General features: G+C 41.3%; 1 pseudogene; it reads right to left on the bottom strand.

Annotated features, from left to right (window-relative positions):
- Window positions 1-16,181: 16,181 nt before the first annotated feature.
- On the bottom strand, window positions 16,182-16,747 carry LOC144579542 (small ribosomal subunit protein eS25 pseudogene; annotated as a pseudogene).
- Between the last annotated feature and the right edge of the window lie 7,287 nt (window positions 16,748-24,034).

The raw sequence follows: 24,034 nt of genomic DNA on the forward strand, positions 1-24,034 counted from the left end.
GGGACTATGGGTGCATGCCACCACACCTGGCTAATTTTTGTATTTTTAGTAAAGACAGGGTTTCACCTGGCCTCAAACTCCTGACCTGAAGTAATCTGCCCGCCTTTGCCTCCATTTACTTATTTTTGATGTTTGCATTTAGCAGGGTAGCTGGGGAACAGAGGGAATGACCAGAACACGGAATCATTTCTGAGATTTTGCTGTGTATTATTTCCAAACTTATTTCTTTTCTTATATATCATTGCCTGGTTCATTATTTTTAATGACTGGGGAGACTGTATAGTTACTTCTTTTTCCCTTATGTTATGAAGTTGTGTTACTTTTTCTCTGTTCTTCCAAAGAAAAGTGGAGATGGCTTTGATTTTAGGGGCATTGAGAAGCTTTTTTAGCTGGGATATGTTTCTGTTGGGGGAATCAAACTTTCCTTAGAGTGATTGGCTAATGCTAAAAAGTCCTTTCACTAATTTAGTGTATCTCTTCCATTAAAGAAAAGGCTTGGTTCACGCCTGTAATCCCAGCACTTTGGGAGGCTGAGGCAGGAGGATCATGAGGCCAGGAGTTTGAGACCAGCCTGGCCAACACAGTGAAACCCTGTCTCTACTATAAATACAAAAAATTAGCTGGGTGTGGTGGTGAGCACCTGTAATCCCAGCTACTTGGGAAGCTGAGGCAGCAGAATCACTTGAACCCTGGAGGCAGAGGTTGCAGTGAGCTGAGATCATGCCAACCTGGGCGACAGTGCACGACTATGACCAAAAGGGGAAAAAAAGCTTAAAACGCAAACTTCTGGCATGAAGATAACATAAAGCCTTACATATGTGCTAGGTTGCAAATGACTAAGACTGGAGTCTTTTGGAGAGAAAAGTGTACTGAGGAAGGGGGCCAGAAGACAGTGACGGGGTGGGAGTGGAGAGAAATTGTTCTACGGTGATGATAGGAAAAGGAAGCTTTTTGCCCAGTGCTGGCTCCACCACCAGGGAGCCTCTGGGTTGCAGGGCTTAGTGGTGAGTATCATTTGTGAGAGCCAAAGTCATGGCAGTGCTTCTGACTTCAAGTGGAAATACAGGACTGTGCTCACTTTCTTGGTCCTTTAGGAACTCATCTGAGTTATCAAATTTACATTTCCTCAAATGCATGAGAATCCTACGTCCATCTTGTTTTCCTCTTTATGTGTTCCAATTCATTCTTCCAACTGTTTCATATGGCCCATGTATGTAGAAATGAGCTTTCAGTCATCAAATTAAAATAGGACCTGCCCAATGCTTTAAAAAGCTGAATTCTGAGTTTAAAACAAGTAAAATATTTTTAGAAAAATATTTTTTTCAGATGAAAGTCAATCGAGATTCCAAAGACCTGAACTTTGTTTCTAGTTCTGTCACCCCATGGCTGTATGACCTGGCATGAGTTGTTCTACTTTTTGGGGGCATCAGTGTCTTCATCAAACAGGAGAAAGACTATGTGCAATTAAATGCAATGCAATTAATGCATGAGAAAATGCTGGGTAAACTTTAAATAGCCATATGACTGCTTTGGGAATTTGGTTAAGCTTTTTCAGCTTTTGTTTGTTTGGATTTTGCATCTGTTTTGGGCTGTTGAGGGTAATATTAGAATCATTTCTGGTGAGCCTGTCCTTTTGAAAGCTAATCCCCAGGCTTCAAAGTTATTGCTGAGTCAACTCTCCTTGCCTTTTCTCTCCTAGAAGTGGTGCTGATGTTTCTGGCTTTTTATTTCTTCTCTCCCTCGAGGACTGTTAAGTTAAAGAACTTATTTAATTCCTTGTCTCCAGCTGGGAGTGAACGTCAGTTCTGTTTTTCCTCCAGGATCAGAGCAAAAGGAAGCTCTTGCTCATTCCTAGATACTCTATCCCTTATGTTATCAGAGGTGAGCATACTACTTGCTTCCAGTTTCTGCAGTTTTCTTCCCCCCCACACCTGCTAGTGTACTGATTGATTGATTTTTGAGGGTCTCACAGGGTCTCACTCTCTCACCCAGACTGGAAGGCAGTGGCACGATCATGGCTTACTGCAGCCTCACCTTTCTGAGTTGGAGCTATCCTCCCCCTCAGCCTCCTAAGTAGCTGGGAATACAGTTGTGACCTACCACACCCAGCTAATTTTTGTATTTATTGTAGAGATGGGGTTTCTCTATGTTGCCCAGGCTGGTTTCAAACTCCTGGCCTCAAGCAATTCTCCCGCCTTGGCCTCCCAATATGCTGGGATTATAGGCGTGTGCCACTGTGCCTGGCCTGTTAGTCTATTTTCTAACCATTGCTGCTTCCGTCAAGAATGAATAGTGGACACTGCAGTTCTTCCAGAGTGTGCTAGTTATATCCTAACTCCTCTACTTCAGTTCACAAACCACTGATAAAGTAAAAATTTAGGAGTTACCTTCCCCCTTTCTTTCCATCTCTAACCCTATGGCTCTGGCTTGACCACAGGATCTGACAACATACATAGAATTATACCAATTTATGTTTTGGATGGATTGAGCTTTTCTACCAACCCTGGAGACACAAAGTACATATTTGTATCCCAATTTGCCATTTACCTGCCATGGGCTCTTAGGGGATTCCCTTAATCTATCTGAGACTCTTGATTCCTTATCTGTACAATGAGTAAATAATTTCTTGCCTACTACAGTTATGGGGATGAAATGTGATCAGTTATGAGGATGAAATGTGATCTGTAAAGGGCTGTATACAGGTAAGTGATCTTTGTTGTTATTGTGGCTAGTCTTCCAAGAATGTATCATTTATATTGCCAGTGATGGTGCTGTGGGACTGGCTGGCCCACTGGAACAGAGGAAAGGATATGTGAGAATAATGCAGAGTGGGCAGAGTCACGGAGTGGATCTGAGATACCTGAGGTTCCAAAGAATATGACTGTGTTAATAAATAGGATGTGGACACAAAGTCCCATCTTTAGTCCCAAGATAAGCGCCCCCGTCCTCCTCTGCAATGCCTTCTCTAGTCTAGAGCTCTCTATCAGTTTTTCAGTGCCTAGTACACTGGTTGTCCATAGCACTTACCTGATTAAATAAGGGTAATCTTTGCCATTTTTCTTTTGAATTTCTGTATTATTTTTTCCCTACATGATTGCAGGTGTCTCAAGGTCTCAGATCATGTATATGAATGTCTCTTATTTCCTGGTGATAGCACATCACAGTGATTCATACGAGGTAGGCACTAGAAATGTGTGGTGTTTATGAAAAGCTTTCTAGGCCATGTTTTTCTCTGTTGAAGGTTGGGGAAAAAAGTGTTCTGTTATTCTTTAAAAAATACTTACTTTAATAAAATCATAAATGAACATCCATTAAAAAGTTAAGGAGTGGTCAGAGGCTTATAAAAACAGTAGTCCCTGCCAACCACACATTGTAGCCTGTTCTCCAGAAGTAACCATTTTTTTCTCCTTCTTCTCCTCCTTCTCCTTCTCCTCCTCCTCCTCCTCCTCCTCCTCCTCCTCCTCCTCCTTCTTCTTCTTCTTCTTCCTCTTCTTCTTCTTCTCCTTCTCCTTCTTCTCCTTCTTCTCTCCTTCTTCTCCTTCTCCTCCTTCTCCTTCTCCTTCTCCTTCTCCTTCTCCTTCTCCTTCTTCTTCTTCTTCTCCTTCTCCTTCTTCTTCTCCTTCTCCTTCTTCTTCTCCTTCTCCTTCTCCTTCTCCTTCTCCTTCTTCTTCTTCTTCTTAAGAGATGGGTGGGGGGTGTCTCACTATGTTGCCAAGGCTGGTCTTGAACTCCTGGGCACAAGTATTCTCCAGCCTCAGCCTCCCAAAGTGCTGCAATTACAGGACTGAGCCACTGCGCCTGACCAAGTAACCACTTTTAACTCTTACCTGTTCCCCCTCCTCTTTGCACTGTCTTATATATATGTATATATAACTGTCTCCTTGTTCGCTGATTTTATACATTATCTACTAAATTTAAAGACTGGCAAATAAAGAATTTTAACTCTCTTTCACTCCCCACCTCTTCCTATAGTCCCAATATGGTTAGGTTACAATATAGTTATATAGTCCCAAAATAGTTATATAGTTATTATACATATATTTCTACATATATAACTATATATAGTTATATATAGTGATATTTGGATAACTCTCCTGTCAGTGTTCCAGGTATTTACTGCTGCTTAACAAATCGTTACAAAACTGTATTTTTAAACATCTACCATTTTAAAATTCTTTCTCACATTCCCTATCGGCAGGCATTGGGAAAGGCTCAACTGGGTGGTGGTGTCATGTACTTGCAGTCAGACAGTGGATGGAGCTGGCCAGGCCATCTCTCCATCTCTCTTCATGTAATTTCAGGGGTTTTCCATGTGGTCTCTCCTGGTGGGCTAGATTGGGCTTCCTGATATCCTGGAGTCCTCCTAACATGTGAGTGTTCCAGTGAGCAAGGCAGAAGCAGAATTGCCTCTGAAGATATTGCCTCAGAAGTCCCACAGCATCTGTTCTTCCGTACTCCGCTATCTACCAAAGACCTGCTCAGATTTGAGGACAGGGGACATAGATCTTGCCATTTGATGAGAGGGTTGTCAAAGAACTTGGGGTTGTTTCTTTAAACTGCAAAATTTGATGTTTTCATTATGACCAAAGAAATATAGTCTACTCCCGAGCCAAGTAGTGTACAACGGATGCATTACCTTTCTTGTATAACTTTCTGTTTTTCCTGGAAAGATGTGTCTTAGTTTGCCATTTGCTTTGTTGTCTTAAAATATCTGGCTGTTTTTTTCACATCCACCAATTGCTCTGTAGTTTTCCACATGGTTAAACCTCCCAGATAATCTGTCAGTAACATTTACATATATTCCCCTGCAGATGTTCCTGCTGGATTCCACTGCTCTCCTCTGATCTAGAATAGCTGCTTTCTAGGTCAGCTGCATAGCCATTGTCCTAGGATTTCTCTTCACTATCATATGAGAATCTCCTTTATTTCTTCTTGCGTTAAATCCTTGATTCCTGGATCTTATGTCTTCTCTTTTGACTTACTCATGTTTTGGTGAAACATGCCTCCATTAATGTCTTTCTTGAGAAAGGATGCATGGGAGGTAACCTTTTAGAGACTGTGCGTATCCTAAGACATCTTTTTTCTACCATCTTACTTTTGTCTGTGTGCAGAATTCTAGGTTGTAAGCATTCTCTCTGAATTTTAAAGGCATTGCTCTTTAGCATACTGTCTTCCAATATGCTGGTGACAAGTAAATATCATTTGATTCTTGATCATTTCTATGTAAACTGCTTTTTTCCCCCTGGAAGTTTTTAGTATTTTCTCCTTACTCTTGGTGTTCATGCCTTGGATCTGAGTCTTTTCTTTTCTTTTTAAATTTTATTATTATCACTATTAACAAATTTTTTTTAACAAATTTTTTATTTCCATAGGTTATTGGGGAACAGGTGGTGTTTGGTTCCATGAGTATGTTCTTCAGCGGTGATTTGTGAGATTTTGGTGCACCTGAGCAGTATACACTGAACCCAATTTGTAGTCTTTTATCCCTCACCACCTTCCCACCCTTTGATGTTGACTCCCCAGAGTCCATTGTGTCATTCTTATACCTTTGCATCCTCATAGCTTAGCTCCCTCATATGATGTTTGGTTTTCCATTCCTGAGTTACTTCATTTAGAATAATAGTCTCCAATCTCATCCAGGTTGCTACAAATGCCATTAATTAATTCCTTTTTATGGCTGAGTAGTATTATATCATATATGTATACCACAATTTCTTTTTTCTTTTTTTTTTTGAGACAGAGTCTCACACTGTTGGCCAGGCTGGAGAGCAGTGGCATGATCTCGGCTCACTGCAATCTCTGCCTCCTGGGTTCAAGCAATTCTCCTACTTCAGCCTCCCGAGTAGCTGGGACTACGGGCGTCACAGTTTCTTTACCCATTCATTGATTGATGGGCATTTGAGTTGGTTCCACATTTTTCCAATTGCAAATTGTACTGCCATAAACATTTTTCATTTATTGTTCTGGAAATTAATAGTTCACATAAAAAGGCATCTTTAGTGAATTAGAAAATGTCATTCTCTTCTTGGAAAGAAGGAACTTTCTTGGGGAGATCAATCTCTGGGTTGACCAGTTAGAAATACATTCCCCTTCCTCTAGGCTAGTGCGGCAAGGTACAGGGCATGTGGAGTCTGGGCACATTTCAGCCCCCACTGCCCCTCTGTTGGCTAGGGACCTTTGTATCTGGCACATCCTGCATGACTGCACTGCACATTCACCTTGCAGTTAGGCCCTTGGCCAGTGGGCATTCCAGTCTGGAGACTCACTCTCTTACATACCTGGGAATTTTCCTGTATTATTTCTTCAGTAATTCTCTTCTTACTGCTTCCTGTCATCTCTTTTTAGAATCCTATTTCTCAGATGTTGGATCTACTGACTGAGTTTCTTGTCCTTCCTCTCTTGTTTATCTCTTGATTCTTTTATTCTAGTTTCTGGGAAATTTCTCAAGTTTGACTCTCATACCAATTTTTTTCAACCAAAATTTTAATTTCACCTATATGATTTTTTATTTTGATGAGTGACTATTCTATGATGACTCTTTTTAATATACCCTCCCACTTGTGTTTCATTAGAGCCCCATCTCATTACCTTTCTGCGATGCCATTTCTTCTTTCAGCAAGGTTATCTGTTTCACCACTTCTCTCTTGTTCCTCTAGAGTGATTTCTTCAAATATCTGTTTATACTTAGGATGAAGCACTGGGAAACTAATGGGAAACTCAGTTGTTGTGTCTTGCTTGTTAACGATGGGCTTCTCAGTAGAAAAACAGGATGGCCTTTTTCTCTGGAGAACCTGAAATATCAGCATCCATCGGTCTTTACTCTGGGGTAACTCGGCTTCTTCAAAAAGCAATGCTTCAGACTCCAGCCTTAAGGGTACAACTATGTCTGGTTGCTGTTGCTCTGAAATTGTGTAGGGAGTCTCATTTTCAGCACACAGACTTTCCCTTCATTTCTCAGTTTTTACTTTCACGCCTCGTCAATTACATTCTTGAACTAGAGTCCTCTAATTGTGGGATTGCTCCCATTTCTTCAGAGATTACACCATTTGACTCCTCCATGGGTAGCAGTGGGAGCTGTTGATTGTGCTGGGCGGGATGGGAATGGGAAGCTGGGAGGTGCCACTTGTCTTTATATAGACTTTCAAACAAGTCTCAGTCTCAGTCCCATACCCTCATTACAGCTTCCTTTCTTTTATCTTCTTCTGCCTCCTTCTCCTGCTCTTGTTCTTCTTCACCCTTTTAAACATAAAATGTATACATATAAATATGTACAAATATTAAGCATAAAATCCAGTGAGATTTGAGAAATGGATTATACCCAGGTAATTCACACTCCTAGCAAGATATAGAACATTTCCAACACCCCAGAAAGTTTCCCCACATTCCTTCCCATCCCCTCCAGAGGCATCCTCTATTGTGTGTTTTTTTCACCATAGCTTAGTTGTTTGTCAGCATATTCATATAAATGAAATTGTGTGGTATGTACTGTTTTGTGCCTTATGGTTCAACATGGTGTCTGTGAGGTCTATCTATGTCATTGCATGCATCAGGTTTGCTCCTTTTTGACTGCTCCCCCTGCCACCCATGAAGGAGTCAAAGGGTGTAGCCTCTGAAGAAGTGGGAACCATCCCACTATCAGAGGACTATAGTTCAACAAGGCAATGATGAAACATGAAGGTAAAAACTGAGAGATGAAGGGAACGTCTGTGTACTGAAAGTGACACTTTTATTTTTTTGAGACAGAGTCTCCCGCTGTCACCCAGGCTGGAGTGCAATGGCGCGATCTCAGCTCACTGCAACTTCCACCTCCCAGGTTCAAGCAATTCTCTGCCTCAGCCTTCCAAGTAGTGGGGATTACAGGCACCTGCCACCGTGCCCAGTTAATAATAATAATAATAATAATAATTCTTTTTCTTCTCTTCTTCCTCTTCCTCTTTCTTCTTCTTTCTTCTTTCTTTCTTCCTTCTTCCTTCCTCTTACTCCTCCTCCTCCTCCTCCTCTCCTTGTCCTTGTCCTTGTCCTTCTCCTTCTCCTTCTCCTTCTCCTTCTCCTTCTTCATACTTTTAGTAGAGACAGGGTTTCGCCATCTTGACCAGGCTGGTCTTGAACTCCTGACCTTGTGGTCCACCTGCCTCGGCCTCCCAAAGTTCTGGGATGACAGGCATGAGCCACCTTGCCTGGCCTGAAATTGAGACTTTTTATTGATGAGTAATTATTTATTTCATTGTGTGAGTATACCCCAATTTGTTTTTTTTGAGACAGGGTCTTGCTCTGTTGCCCAGGATGAAGTACAGTGGCCCAATCATGGCTTATTACAGCCTTGACCTCCTGGGCTCAAGTGATCCTCCTGCCTCAGCCTCTTGAGTAGCTGGGACTATGGGTGGGCTTGCACCACCATGCCTGGCTAAGTTTTTAATTTTTTTGGTAGAGATGGGGTTTCGCCATGTTTTTCAGGGTAGTCTCCAACTCCTAAGTTCAAGTGATCCATCCACCTTGTCCTCCTAAAGTGCTGGGATTACAGGCATGAGCCACTGCACTTGGCCACAGTTTGTTCATTCTCTTGATGGACGTTTGGGTTGTTTCTCATTTGAGGCCATTATGAATACAGCTTCTATGAATATTCATCTACAGGACATTTTCTGGATATATATTTTCATTTATCTTGAGTAAATATGTAGAAGTAGAATTGCTGGGTTAAAGAGTAGGTATATGGCCGGGCGCGGTGGCTCAAGCCTGTAATCCCAGCACTTTGGGAGGCCAAGGCAGGTGGATCACAAGGTCAAGAGATTGAGACCATCCTGGTCAACATGGTGAAACCCCGTCTCTACTAAAAAAATATACAAAAAATTAGCTGGGCATGGTGGCATGTGCCTATCATCCCAGCTACTTGGGAGACTAAAGAAGGAGGGATCCCTTGAGTGCAGGAGATCAAGGCTGCAGTGAGCTGTGTTTGCACCACTGCACTCCAACCCGGGTGACAGTGGGAGACCCTCACTCTTAAAAAAAAAAAACCAGAATAAGAATTTTTATGGCTGTATTCATGAGGAATATAGATATATAATTTTCTTTTCTTTTCATGCTTTTGTCAGTTTTTAGTATAAGCATTTTGTTGACATAATAATTAGTTGGGAAGTATTTTCTCCTCTTTTTTTTGAAGGGGTTTGTATAAAATTGTCATCAGTTCCTTTTTGGATATTTGATAGAATTCACCAAGGAAGAACAATCTGGTCTTGGGTTTTCTTTTGTGTGTGCAGGTTTTTATAATACATCCATTTAAAAAACATATAGGGTATTAAAATTTTTGATTTGATTTTATGTTGGTTTTAGTAAGCTTGTTCTTTTAGAAATTTGTTTCCTTTAATCTAAGTTGTTAATTTTTTTGCCATAATACACTTCATAGTATTTCATTTTTAGCCTTTTAATATTTGTAGAATCTATCCTTCCTTTCATTTGTAATAGTAACAGCTTATGTTTTCCTTTCTTCTTGATCATCCTAACCAGGAGTTTACTGATTTCATTAAATTTTTCAAAAACCAATGTTTGGATTTATTTTTATATGCTATTTGTCTGTTGCCTATTTTATTGATTTCTGCTTTATATTTATGATTTCCTTCCTTTCACATATTTTGGGTTTAATTTGCTCTTCTTTTTTTAGCTTCTGAAAATAGAAACGTAAATAATTGATTTTAAATCTTTTTTCTTTCCTAATATAAGCAATAGACACTAAAGATTTCCCTCTAGGCACTGCATTGCTGCATCCCATAAAATTTGATATGGCATTTTTTTTTTAAATTTTTTATTGGATTTTAGGTTTTGGGGTACATGAGCAGAGCATGCAAGACAGTTGCGTAGGTACACACATAGCAGTGTGCTTTGCTTTTCTTCTCCCCTTCACCCACATTTGGCATTTCTCCCCAGGCTATCCCTCCCCACCTCCCCCTCCCACTGGCCCTCCCCTTTTCCCCCCAATAGACCCCAGTGTTTAGTACTCCCCTTTCTGTGTCCATGTGTTCTCATTTTTCATCACCCATCTATGAGTGAGAATATGCGGTGTTTCATTTTCTGTTCTTGTGTCAGTTTGCTGAGGATGATGTTCTCCAGATTCATCCACGTCCCTACAAACGACACAAACTCATCATTTCTGATTGCTGCATAATATTCCATGGTGTATATGTGCCACATTTTTCCAATCCAGTCTATTATCAATGGGCATTTTGGTTGATTCCAGGTCTTTGCTATTGTAAACAGTGCTGCAATGAACATTCGTGTACATGTGTCCTTATAGTAGAACGATTTATAGTCTTTTGGATATATACCCAGTAATGGGATTGCTGGGTCAAATGGAATTTCTATTTCTAAGGCCTTGAGGAATCGCCATACTGTCTTCCACAATGGTTGAACTAATTTACACTCCCACCAACAGTGTAGAAGTGTTCCTTTTTCTCCACATCCTCTCCAGCATCTGTTGTCTCCAGATTTTTTAATGATTGCCATTCTAACTGGTGTGAGATGGTATCTCAATGTGGTTTTGATTTGCATCTCTCTGATGACCAGTGACGATGAGCATTTTTTCATATGATTGTTGGCCTCATATATGTCTTCTTTCGTAAAGTATCTGTTCATATCCTTTGCCCACTTTTGAATGGGCTTGTTTGTTTTTTTCCTGTAAATCTGTTTGAGTTCTTTGTAAATTCTGGATATCAGCCCTTTGTCAGATGGGTAGACTGCGAAAATTTTTTCCCATTCTGTTGGTTGCCGATTCACTCTAGTGACTGTTTCTTTTGCCGTGCAGAAGCTGTGGAGTTTGATTAGGTCCCATTTGTCTATTTTGGCTATTGTTGCCAATGCTTTTGGTGTTTTGGTCATGAAGTCCTTGCCTACTTCTATGTCCTGAATGGTTTTACCTAGATTTCCTTCTAGGTTTTTTATGGTGCCAGGTCTTATGTTTAAGTCTTTAATCCATCTGAAGTTAATTTTAGTGTAAGGTGTCAGGAAGGGGTCCAGTTTCTGCTTTCTGCACATGGCTAGCCAGTTTTCCCAACACCATTTATTAGACTGGAATCCTTTCCCCATTGCTTGTTTTTGTCAGGTTTATCAAAGATTGTATGGTTGTAGATATGTTGTGTTGCCTCCTATGCCTCTGTTTTGTTCCATTGGTCTATATCTCTGTTTTGGTACCAGTACCATGCTGTTTTGATTACTGTAGCCTTGTAGTATAGTTTGAAGTCTGGTAGTGTGATGCCCCCCACTGTGTTCTTTTTGCTTAGAATTGACTTGGCTATGCGGGCTCTCTTTTGGTTCCATATGAAGTTCATGGTGGTTTTTTCCAGTTCTGTGAAGAAAGTCAATGGTAGCTTGATGGGGATAGCGTTGATTCTGTAAATTACTTTGGGCAGTATAGCCATTTTCACGATATTAATTCTTCCTAACCATGAACATGGAATGTTTCTCCATCTGTTTGTGTCCTCTCTGATTTCATTGAGCAGTGGTTTGTAGTTCTATTTGAAGAGGTCTCTTATGTTCCTTGTGAGTTGTATTCCAAGGTATTTTATTCTTTTTGTAGCAATTGCGAATGGCAGTTCGTTCTTGATTTGGCTTTCTTTAAGTCTGTTATTGGTGTAGAGGAATGCTTGTGATTTTTGCACATTGATTTTATATCCTGAGACTTTGCTGAAGTTGCTTATCAGTTTCAGGAGTTTTTGGGCTGAGGCAATGGGGTCTTCTAGGTATACTATCATGTCGTCTGCAAATAGAGACAATTTGGCTTCCACCTTTCCTATTTGAATACCCTTTATTTCTTTTTCTTGCCTGATTGCTCTGGCTAGAACTTCCAGTAGTATATTGAATAGGAGTGGTGAAAGAGGGCATCCTTGTCTAGTGCCAGATTTCAAAGGGAATGCTTCCAGTTTTTGCCCATTCAGTATGATATTGGCTGTTGGTTTGTCATAAATAGCTTTTATTACTTTGAGATACGTTCCATCGATACCGAGTTTATTGAGGGTTTTTAGCATAAAGGGCTGTTGAATTTTGTCAAATGCCTTCTCTGCATCAATTGAGATAATCATGTGGTTTTTGTTTTTGGTTCTGTTTATGTGGTGAATTACGTTGATAGACTTGCGTATGTTGAACCAGCCTTGCATCCCTGGGATGAATCCTACTTGATCATGATGAATAAGTTTTTCGATTTGCTGTTGCAATCGGCTTGCCAGTATTTTATTGAAGATTTTTGCATCTATGTTCATCATGGATATTGGCCTGAAGTTTTCTTTTCTCGTTAGGTCTCTGCCGGGTTTTGGTATCAGAATGATGTTGGTCTCATAAAATGATTTGGGAAGGATTCCCTCTTTTTGGATTGTTTGAAATAGTTTTAGAAGGAATGGTACCAGCTCCTCCTTGTGTGTCTGGTAGAATTCGGCTGTGAACCCGTCTGGACCTGGGCTTTTTTTGTGTGGTAGGCTCTTAATTGCAGCCTCAACTTCAGACCTTGTTATTGGTCTATTCATAGTTTCAGCTTCCTCCTGGTTTAGGCTAGGGAGGACACAGGAGTCCAGGAATTTATCCATTTCTTCCAGGTTGACTAGTTTATGCGCATAGAGTTGTTTGTAATATTCTCTGATGATGGTCTGAATTTCTGTGGAATCTGTGGTGATTTCCCCTTTATCATTTTTTATTGCATCTATTTGGTTGTTCTCTCTTTTATTTTTAATCAATCTGGCTAGTGGTCTGTCTATTTTGTTGATCTTTTCAAAAAACCAGCTCTTGGATTTATTGATTTTTTGAAGGGTTTTTCGTGTCTCAATCTCCTTCAGCTCAGCTCTGATCTTAGTTATTTCTTGTCTTCTGTTGGGTTTTGAGTTTTTTTGATCTTGCTCCTCTAGCTCTTTCAATTTTGACGATAGGGTGTCAATTTTGGATCTCTCCATTCTCCTCATATGGGCACTTATTGCTATATACTTTCCTCTAGAGACTGCTTTAAATGTGTCCCAGAGGTTCTGGCACATTGTGTCTTCGTTCTCTCGAAGAACTTCTTTATTTCTGCCTTCATTTCATTGTTTACCCAGTCAACATTCAAGAGCCAGTTGTTCAGTTCCCATGAAGCTGTGCGGTTCTGGGTCGGTTTCTGAATTCTGAGTTCTAACTTGATTGCACTATGGTCTGAGAGGCTGTTTGTTATGATTTCAGTTGTTTTGCATTTGTTGAGCAGTGCTTTACTTCCAATTATGTGGTCAATTGTAGAGTAGGTGTGATGTGGTGCTGAGAATAATGTGTATTCTGTGGATTTGGGGTGGAGAGTTCTGTAAATGTCTATCAGGTTTGCTTGCTCCAGGTCTGAGTTCAAGCCCTGGATATCCTTGTTGATTTTCTGTCTGGTTGATCTGTCTAGTATTGACAGTGGAGTGTTAAAGTCTCCCACTATTATTGTGTGGGAGCCTAAGTCCTTTTGTAAGTCGTTAAGAACTTGCCTTATGTATCTGGGTGCTCCTGCATTGGGTCCATATATGTTTAGGATCGTTAGCTCTTCTTGTTGTATCAATCCTTTTACTATTATGTAATGGCCTTCTTTGTCTCTTTTGATCTTTGTTGCTTTAACGTCTATTTTATCAGAGATGAGAATTGCAACTCCTGCTTTTTTTTGCTTTCCGTTTGCTTGGTAACTCTTCCTCCATCCCTTTATTTTGAGCCTTTGTGTATCCTTGCATGTGAGATGGGTTTCCTGTATACAGCACACTGATGGGTTTTGGATTTTTATCCAATTTGCCAGTCTGTGTCTTTTGATTGGTGCATTTAGTCCATTTACATTTAGGGTTAATATTGTTATGTGTGAATTTGATACTGCCATTTTGATGCTAAGTGGCTGTTTTGCCTGTTAGTTGTTGTAGATTCTTCATTATGTTGATGCTCTTTAGCATTCAGTGTGATTTTGGAATGGCTGGTACTGGTTGATCCTTTCTATGTGTAGTGCCTCTTTTAGGAGCTCTTGTAAAGCAGGCCTGGTGGTGACAAAATCTCTGAGTACTTGCTTGTTCACAAAGGATTTTATTTTTCCTTCACTTCTGAAGCTCAGTTTGGCTGGATATGAAATTCTGGGTTGAAAGTTCTTTTCTTTAAGAATGTTGAATATTGGCCCCCACTCTCTTCTGGCTTGTAGTGTTTCTGCCGAGAGATCTGCTGTGAGTCTGATGGGCTTCCCTTTGTGGGTGACCCGACCTTTCTCTCTGGCTGCCCTTAGTATTCTCTCCTTTATTTCAACCCTGTTGAATCTGACGATTATGTGCCTTGGGGTTGCTCTTCTTGCGGAATATCTTTGTGGTGTTCTCTGTATTTCCTGCAATTGAGTGTTGGCCTGTCTTGCTAGGTGGGGGAAGTTTTCCTGGATGATGTCCTGAAGAGTATTTTCCAGCTTGGATTCATTCTCTTCGTCCCCTTCTGGTACACCTATCAAACGTAGGTTAGGTCTTTTCACATAGTCCCACATTTCTTGGAGACTTTGTTCATTCCTTTTTGCGCTTTTTTCTCTAATCTTGGTTTCTCGTTTTATTTCATTGAGTTGGTCTTTGACTTCAAATATTCTTTCTTCTGCTTGGTCGATTCGGCTATTGAAACTTGTGCATGCTTCACGAAGTTCTCGTATTGTGTTTTTCAGCTCCTTTAATTCATTCATATTCCTCTCTAAGTTATCCATTCTTGTTATCATTTCCTCGATTCTTTTTTCAAGGTTCTTAGTTTCTTTGCATTGATTTAATACATGATCTTTTAGCTCACAAAAGTTTCTCATTATCCATCTTCTGAAGTCTAATTCCGTCATTTCGTCACAGTCATTCTCCATCCAGCTTTGTTCCCTTGTTGGGGAGGAGTTTTGGTCCTTTCTAGGAGGCGAGGTGTTCTGGTTTCGGCTGTTTTCCTCCTTTTTGCGCTGGTTTCTTCCCATCTTTGTGGATTTGTCCGCTGGTCGTCTGCGTAGTTGCTGACTTTTCTATTGGGTCTCTGAGTGGACACCCAGAATGTTGATGATGAAGTATTTCTGTTGCTTGGTTTTCCTTCTACCAGTCTAGCCCCTTCGCTGTATGACTGCTGAGGTTCGCTCCAGACCCTGCTTGTCTGGGGTGCACCTCTAGCTGCTGTGGCACAGCGAGGGATGCTACCAGTTTCTTTTTCTTCTATCTTTGTCCCAGGATGATGCCTGCCTAATGTCAGTCTTTTGGATATAGAGGGGTCAGGGAGCTGCTTGAGGAGACAGTTTGTACTTTATAGGGGTTTAATTGCTGAGCTGTGAGCTCTGTTGTTCATTCAGGGCTGTTAGGCTGCTATGTTTGATTCTGCTGCAACAGAGCTCATTAAAAAAACCCTTTTTTTTCTCAAATGCTCTGTGTTGAGGGGTTTGGGCTTTATTTTTGGATGTCCGTTGAGGTCCTGCCCAGCTAGGACGCAGACTAGCCACTGTTTGCCTGCCGAGGCTCCGCCCTGCTGTCCTGAGGCTCGCCCTGGCTCCGCTGTTCTGCTGTGTTCTCCGCCATGCCCTGCGGCGGAGTCTCTCTGTTGTAGCGGGTTGCCTCGGCAACGGCAGGCTGCGTCAGCAGTGGGCGTGTATCTCAGTAGGGACGGGTTGCCTCGGCAATGGCTGGCTGCGTCAGCAATGGGCATGTATCTCAGTTGGGGCGGGTTGCCTCGGTAATGGTGGACGCCCCTCCCCCACAGAGCGTCTCGGGCCATCTGCATGGGGCTTGTTTAAAATCGCGGTTTTGTTCGTCCCACTAGGCCACCCCTAACGCTCTGTCCCTACAATCCCCTGGGCTGGCCTACTGTCCAAGTCTAGCTCAGTCTCAAGTCCAGCCCTCTCACGTCTCCGGTTGCCGGTTCAACAGGGCACCCGGACAAGCGCGCCCTGTGGGGAGCGCTGGGCAGGGCCGGCCGCCGCCATCCCGGCTGCCGGCTTCACCAGGTGGAGGTTCTGCCTGGCGTCCCGCGTCTCCTCTTCACTTGGGAATTTCCCCGTTCCGTGGGCAACAAAGATCAGTCTGGAAATGCAGCTCAGACTCACCTCTCCGCGGACACAACGAGAGCTCCAATCCTGGGTTGTTCTCACAGCGCCATCTTGAGTCCGATATGGCATGTTTTTATTTTATTCAGTTCAAAAATATTTTCTAATTTCCTTGTGATTTCTTTTTTTTTATTTAATAAAGTTTTGTTTTTCCAAACGTACAGTCAGTTGGACCTGTTCATGCATCTTCACTAGTGGCTGTGGCAACTCCACTCTTGGTATTTCTGTTGTAAATTACTTGAGCTCTGTGTTTTGAAACCAGTTGGATAAGTCCTTTACCAAGGAGCTCCTGAAGGGCTGCCCTGGCCGAGAAGCCTTGAATCTCCAGTCTCAGAGACCACAGCTGGAGTTATAAACCGATAGCTAGAAACTAACTTCCTTACAGAGTTTGTCATACAAAGCTTCCTTAGAGTAGCTTTGTCAAACAAGACTTGGTTATTGAGCTTGTCCCAAACTCTGCCTTTGGACCACTTCTTTTTGGCTTTGCCGTCAGACTTATTCACTGGGTTTTTGTCTTTTTTGGCTAACTTCCCGGGGTCTTTCTTCTTGTCATCTTTGGATGGCATTGTGAAGCTTGCAGAGCAGTGGGAATCCCTGCAGCCTTGCTGAGATGTCTTTGATGCATAGTTTATTTGAAAATGTGTTGTTTAATTTTCAAATATTTGGGGGGCTATAATATCTTTTTGTTATTAATTTCTAATTTAATTTCAATGTGGTTAGAAAATAATGTATATTCTGTGGTTGTTGAGTTTAGTGTTCTATTTTATTTATTTATTCGTTCTAGTTTTTTAGAGACAGAGTCTTTCTCTGTCACTCAGGCTAGAGTGCAGTGGTGTGTTCAGACTCCTAAATAGATGGGACTAAGGCATGTGCCACCATGCCCAGCTAATTTTTAATAGATCTTGCTATGTTGCTCATGCTGGTCTTCAACTCCTGGCCTCAAGTGATCCTCCTACCCTGGCTTCTCAAAACTCTGGGATTCTAGGCATGAACCACCACATCTGGCCTAGCATTCTATAGACATTAATTAGGTGAGGTGGTTGATAGCCATATTGAGATATTCTACATCATTTTGATTTTTAATAATCTAGTTGTTTTGTCAGTTACTAAAAGAGGGGTGTTAAAATCTCTAACTATAATTGTGGATTTGTTTCTTTCTCCCTTTAGCTCTTTCAGTTTTTGCTTTATGCATTTTGAAGCTCTGTCATTAACCACACATTTATAATTGCTATGCCTTTTGATGAAATGACCCTTTTGTCATTACAAAATATTGTTCTTTATTTTTGGTAATCTTCCTTATCTTGAAGTCTATCTTGACTTATATTAATCTAGCCATTCCATATTTCTTATGATTAGTGCTTGCATGACATTTCTTTTAGAATTTTTAAATTTTTAACCCATATGTGTCTTTGTATTTAATATCTCTTGTAAATAACATATAGTTGGATCATAACTTTTATCTAGTTTAAACAATATATTTCTTTTTATTATAGTATTTAGTCAGTCCACACTTAAGATAACTGATGATACAGTTGGATTTAGGCTCTCATTTTTATTTGTTTTCTATTTTTCTGGTAAGACTTATTTGTTGGTTCTACTCTTCTTGCCTTTTTTGGAAATTAATATGGTTTAATATTTCATTTTAGTTCTTTGTAGCTTTTGCTCTTTGCATATTTTTAGTGGTTATTCTTGGTGTTTGAAGAAGTTAAGAAAATTAAAATAATTTTTTTCTTGTTTTTTTGACACAGGGTCTCGCTCTGTCATCCAGGTTGGAGTGCAGTGGCACAATCTCAGTTCACTGCAGCCTTGACTTCCTGGGCTCCTTCCATCTCAGACTCCTGGGTAGCACCACAGGCACACACCACCACCATGTCTTGCTAATTTTTGTGTTTTTGGTAGAGATGGGATTTCACCAGGTTGCCAAGGCTGATTAAAATACATGTCTTTAACTTAGCCTAGTCAGCTTAGAATTAATACTGCATTACTTCACACAGAATACGGGAACCATGAAAATTGGCTTAAATTAGCTCCTCGTTCCTTTTGCAATTCTTTTCCATATATTATATATGAATATTCATTAGAAACTCTCTAATATTATAATATTAGCTTTAAATAGTCACATATCTTTTAAAGAAAATAAGAGGAGAAAAGGAAAAAGTACAATATTGTACATTTGTGTACATATTTACTATTTCTAGTGCTCTTCATTCCCATAGACAACTTTCCGTCTAGTATCTGGAGAACTCCTCTTTACACTGAGGAACTTCTTCCATTTCTTGTGGTGTGGTTGCAGTTCTCTAACTTTTCATTTATTTGAAAATGACTTCACTTTACCTTCCTTTTTGAGGGATATAGAAAGCTGAATTGAATGGCTTTCTTTCAGCACTTTAAAGACATGGCTACATTGTTTTCTAGCCTTAATTTTCTCAGTCAGAAGTAGTCACCTGTCATTAATTTTTGTTGCTCTTCAGTTGATACATAATGTGTCATTTTTCTTTGGCAACTTTTGAGAGTTTGCTTTGGCTCTCAGTAGTTTGATCATAATGTGCCTAGATGTGGTTTTCCATTGCACTGATGCTGCTTGCATTTTTCTGAGCTTCTTGGATATTTTTTGTCAAACTTGGGAAAATTACAACCATTATTTCTTCAAACACTATTTTTACCCCATTCTTTCTCCTCTCTGGGACTTACATTATGACTGTTCAATATCAAACCATAATTTCTTGAATTTCTGTCCCTTTTATTTAGTTCTTTTTCTTTCTATACTTTGGATTGGATAATTAGTACCAATTAATCTTCAAGTTCATGAAATCTTCTGTCATCTTCAATTTGTTTCTTATGCTCATCTAGTATAAGAAACAATTTTTTCTTATGATAATATAAGTTCTTTTTTTTTTACTTCTGATAATATACTTTTTAGTTCTAGACTTTTTATTTTTTATAGTTTTTTTTTTTTTTGCCGAGAGTCTGCATCATTTCATTATGCCTATATTTTTGTTTAAGTCATTGAATATATTTAGAATGAAAACTCTTGTCCACTAATTCCAACATCAGGGTCATCTTGTGACTAGCTTCTATTAATTTCTTCCCTCCCCCTTGACTTATCCCCAAAATCCCTTAACTTAGCTGACTCAGACTCCAAACTGTCTCCCCTGAAGCAGGCAACAGCAACATCTCCAGTAAGTTCTTCCAGCCAGTAGCTGTTGTTTTTGTTGGATCTCCTGGAGTTTCCCTCCTGAAATGATAATGCAGCAGCAGTTAAGGATTTGGGTAGAGCTCATACTCAGGTTTTTGGGATAATACCACCCATGGATCTCTCCTTTCTGGGATTTCCCTTGTAACTTTCCACCCTTTTTGCTAGCCTGAACTCTGTCCTCTAACACCTCAAAACTGTAAGCCAAGCTTTTTGCTAACCCATGCTGCACAGATAGGGCAGTGCCCTCTGGCAGAAAGTCACCAATATCAGATCTCATCTACTGCAGTTCCCACCTTTCAATGTTTAACTTCCCTCCAGTTTTTGCCTCATTTTGGTCACTATCCAGTGCTCTTATACAGTTTTATTTTTAAAAATTTGTCTTGATTTTATAACTTTTATCTGAAGGAGGGATACTTTTATCAAACTACTTCACTGTCATCAGACTGGAACCTCAACCATAGCTTTTTACAGTACCTGGTACCCCAGTTCACCTGACATTGTGTTCTTTGGGGAAGGGGATTAAACTGGTTTGCCTCCTTTTGGAATCCTGGGAGGTACTGCATTTTTACCTTCCTCTGTTCTGCTAAGTAATTTACCTTTCTTCATATGCTTTCTCTCTTCATATAGTAAGGTTCAGGGTTTCATCAAAGATGGATTTTGTGTTTTCATTTTCTTTCCTTGTTGTTTTAAAAATAATTTCTAAGAGGAGAAAGGAAGTGGAAATATCTTCATTGTTCTCTTGAAACATAAAGTCTCTTGGGTTATTCTCAAGTGTAGTTAGGTTGTAAATTCTTCTTGGACAGGATAGTGTCTCTTTTGTATTCTCTCATCATCATGAATTTATAGGAGCTACATTAAGAAATGCATTTTGAGATCCAGGTACTTTGGGTACACAAAGCTGTCTGAGAAGGGATGATGTTTCTGGCTGGCTAGGGTTAGGAGCTATCTAAGAACCTAACTTCAATATTCCTGACTTCTTCTTGGCCTCTACTTAGCCAGTTTTCTTATAGAGCTATAGCTGCCCTCTATATTTTCTTAGTGATGTGTAGATTCTATTGAAAGAAAAATGAAAACATTTTCACAGGCAATGTTGAAAGGATAACTTTCAACTTTTTAAAGGGTTGAAAATGTAAACTAATCTCTGTAGTTTCAGGAAAACACCCTCAAGCCTTTACAAATGAGGGTGAGGGCTGGGGCAGCCTTAAAGTTCAACAGAAGGAAAATATGTTCATATTCAAGGTTTTCTCCTATCTCAGATATTTCCTAGGAAAATAATGTGAGGCCAGGTGTGATGGCTCATACCTGTAATCCCAACACTTTGGGAGGCCAAGGCAGGTGGATCATTTGAAGCCAGAAGTCCAAGACCAGCCTGGGCAACATAGGGAGACCCCATCTCTGCAAAAAATAAAAGAAAAAATAAAGCTGGGAGTGGTAGTGTGTGCCTGGAGTCCTAGCTACATGGGAGGCTGAGAGGGGAGGAGAATCACTTGAGCATTGGAGTTTGAGGTTGCAGTGAGCTATGATTGCACCGCTGCACTCCAGCCTGGGCAACAGAGTGAGGCCCCATCTCAAAAACAAAAACAAAAACACCAAAAAAGCAAGAAAAGAAAAGAAAAAAGAAAAATAATGTGAAAGAATTACTTCACATACCTAGTGGGAGATCTGACCTGCCAGAGCCCTATTCATCTTGACAATGAATGAGGTGATCTGGGTTCATGGCCACTCCACATGCCGTCTGCTCAGAGCAGCACCTATGGGTTGTCCTTCTTAACCAGCAGCTTTCTCATGGGCGTAGGAACTCCTCTGTGTCTAGAGGCAGTGGAGCACACAGACAGCCTTGTGTGCTCTGGAAATGTCTGTGTTTCTGTGTCATCTCTGCCAGTCCAATCCCAGGATGGAGAGTGGATGTGGGAAGCTCCGTTTTTAATTAGCCTTTAGGGCATAGTCTGCTCTCCACACACTTGTCATAACAAAGGGAACTTTTTTCTTCAGGGAATAGCATTAAGAAGCAGGAATTGGAGTCATATACTTGTCCTGTTTGAAATAGCTTTTATCTACTGTTTCATCAGTGATCTTTGACAGCTGATCTGCAGTTCTGGCTTAACCATTTACTAGTTGTATAACCTTGGCAAACTCACCTCCCAGCATAATGAATCCAGTTTACTCCTTTATAAACTGGAAGTGTTAATATTTTCCGTGAGTTACCTCAGAGGCTTAAAGGGTAACGTGGAGATGAAAATGTGCTATAAAAATATAAAAATAAGTTATTACTATGAAGGCTTAGAGAAGTTTATCTTAGGAAGAATAATTTAAAAAGAGAAGTTAGGGTGGGCGTGGTGTTTCACACCTGTAATCCCAGTACTTTGGGAGGCTGAGGTGGGCGGATCACGAGGTCAGGAGATCGAGACAATCCTGACTAACATGATGAAACCCCGTCTCTACTACAAATACAACAACAATAACAACAAAAGTTAGCTGGGCGTGGTGGCACGTGTCTGTTGTCCCAGCTACTCAGGAGGCTGAGGCAGGAGAATAGCTTGAACCCTGGAGGCAGAGGTTGCAGTGAGCTGAGATTGCACCACCATACTCCAGCCTGGGCAACAGAGCAAGACTCTGCCTCAAAAAAAAAAAAAAAAAAAAAAAAAAAAAAGAGAGAGAGAGAGAAGTCTTTGCTGCCTCCTGAGAGAGCACAGTTCTTGAGGTAGAAATGGGATATAGGACAAGCTAGCATTGAGTCTGCTGAAGGCTGTGCTGCCACTGCCACACCCTCCCCTCCTCACGTAAGCTCACTGCCCCAGGGGTAGAGACAGTCATGACACTGGGCAGGCCAGCCTCCTCCGTGCTACTGGCCACCTATGCCACACGGTCTTGTCAGCGAGCTGACAATCAACTCCCTGCTGCTTTCTCATCTTTTAAAGTCCAATTAAACATCTCTGGCCACAGCATGACAATTGTCTGGGCTCCACACAGTGGAACGTCTCCTGAGGTGGCATTAGGAAACCAGAAAAGAAAGAAAAGCACTTTTATCTTGGAAAGATTGTGTTCCCAGTTCCTTAAAGTGTAGAACCATTGTTCACACTGAGCGATTGTCCAGCTCAATTCCAGACCTCAAGATATCAAAGGGCATGCAGCAGATTTAACCGTGTCCACATGGACTCACATGCTCAGGGAACAATCTCATGGCTGTGGCATGAGGTATGTGTGAGAAACAGTGAGTCTGAGTGGAAAGTTCCAGCAGGGAGGGATGCTGGAAGGGTAGGTTAGGGCCCCTTGCAGAGGACCTTGATGCCAGGGGTAAAAAGGTGAACTCTGTTTCAGCAGGATAATCAGGAGTCTTACATGGGATTGTAGGGTCCGGACTCTGGTGGAAGGCGAGAAGATTCTGCTATGGACAGAGTGTCCTACCTTGTAGATTGCCCTTTTGTAACATCTTGCCATTAAATGTTTCCTGAGGTTTATCCAGCCCAACTAATCACAGTGCATGAGCACATTATCTACTTAATGCAGTGGTGGTTCCCCTTAAACATTTAGGAAGATGCTACATCTGGAAGGATCAAAAACTCAGAAATATGACCAGGCACGGTGGCTCGTGCCTGTAAGCCCAGAGCTTTGGGAGGTCAAGGTGGTGGATCCCTTGAGGCCAGGAGTTCAAGACCAGCCTGGGCAACATGGCAAAATCCTGTCTCTACTAAAAATACAAAAATTAGCTGGGCCTGTGGTGCGCCCCTCTAATCCCAGCTACTTGGGAGGCTGAGGCGTGAGAATTGTTTGAACCCAGGAGGCGGAGGTTGCAGTGAGCTGAGATCATGGTGCTGTGCTCCAGCCTGGGTGACAGAGTGAGACTCTGCCTCAACAAAACAAAACAAAACTCAGAAATGTGGACATTGGTCCTGAACCTGCTGTTGACCTATTGGGTAACTAAGGAAGCTCTTTATCTTGTCAGGGCTTCAGCTTCTACTGGTAAAATCTGAGGAGAGAGGGATGGTGAGATCAAGTGATCTTTCAAGTTTCTCTTCACTTGAATGTTCTTAGGAATAGCTTCAGCTGCTGACATGACTGCAATTTGATTATTTCAATTGGCCTCCCATGTCCCTAGGACTGTTCTGCTGAACGAAGTTTCTGAGGAGCATTTTTTTTTAGAAAGGGAAAATGACTTGCCAGCAGTTGCAAGATGTGCCCAGTTTCCATATCTCTCTCAGTCCAGTTTTCTTTCTGCTGTCAGCTGCAGAGCTTAGTACATGATGGGAGGATCACTGCACTTTCTATAGTGCTCGGAGATTAGAGGAAAGAGGGATTAATAAACCATGGATTAGTCGGGGAATACTAAATGGTAGATAAAGGCCTGGGCCCTTTGGGTCCTGACAGAGGGGTAAGGACCCACAGGGTCCTCACCAGGCAGAGAGAAGGGTGTCAGGCATTCCAAGTAAACCAGGATGGTGAGGGAGGGTCCATGTCTGGAGGTGTCAGGAGCTGGCCTGGTGAGAGCAGGAAGCAGCAGAGAATGAGGCCAGGGCCTTAAAACCAGGCAGAATGGGAGGTTGGTCTTGATGCTCTAGGACCTTGATACCCAAAGTGTGGCCTGAGAACTAGAAGCATCAACATCACCTGGGAGCATGTTAGAAATTCAGAATCTCAGCTGGGCACAGTGGCTCATGCCTATAATCCCAGCACTTTGGGAGGCTGAGGCAGGCAGATCACTTGAGGTCAGGAGTTCAAGACCAGCCTGGCCAACATGATGAAACCCCATCTCTACTAAAAATAAAAAAATTAGGCAGGTGTGGTTGGTAGGCACCTGTAAT

This window comes from Callithrix jacchus, chromosome 15 (genome assembly GCF_049354715.1).
Source record: "Callithrix jacchus isolate 240 chromosome 15, calJac240_pri, whole genome shotgun sequence".
NCBI classification, from domain to species: domain Eukaryota; kingdom Metazoa; phylum Chordata; class Mammalia; order Primates; family Cebidae; genus Callithrix; species Callithrix jacchus.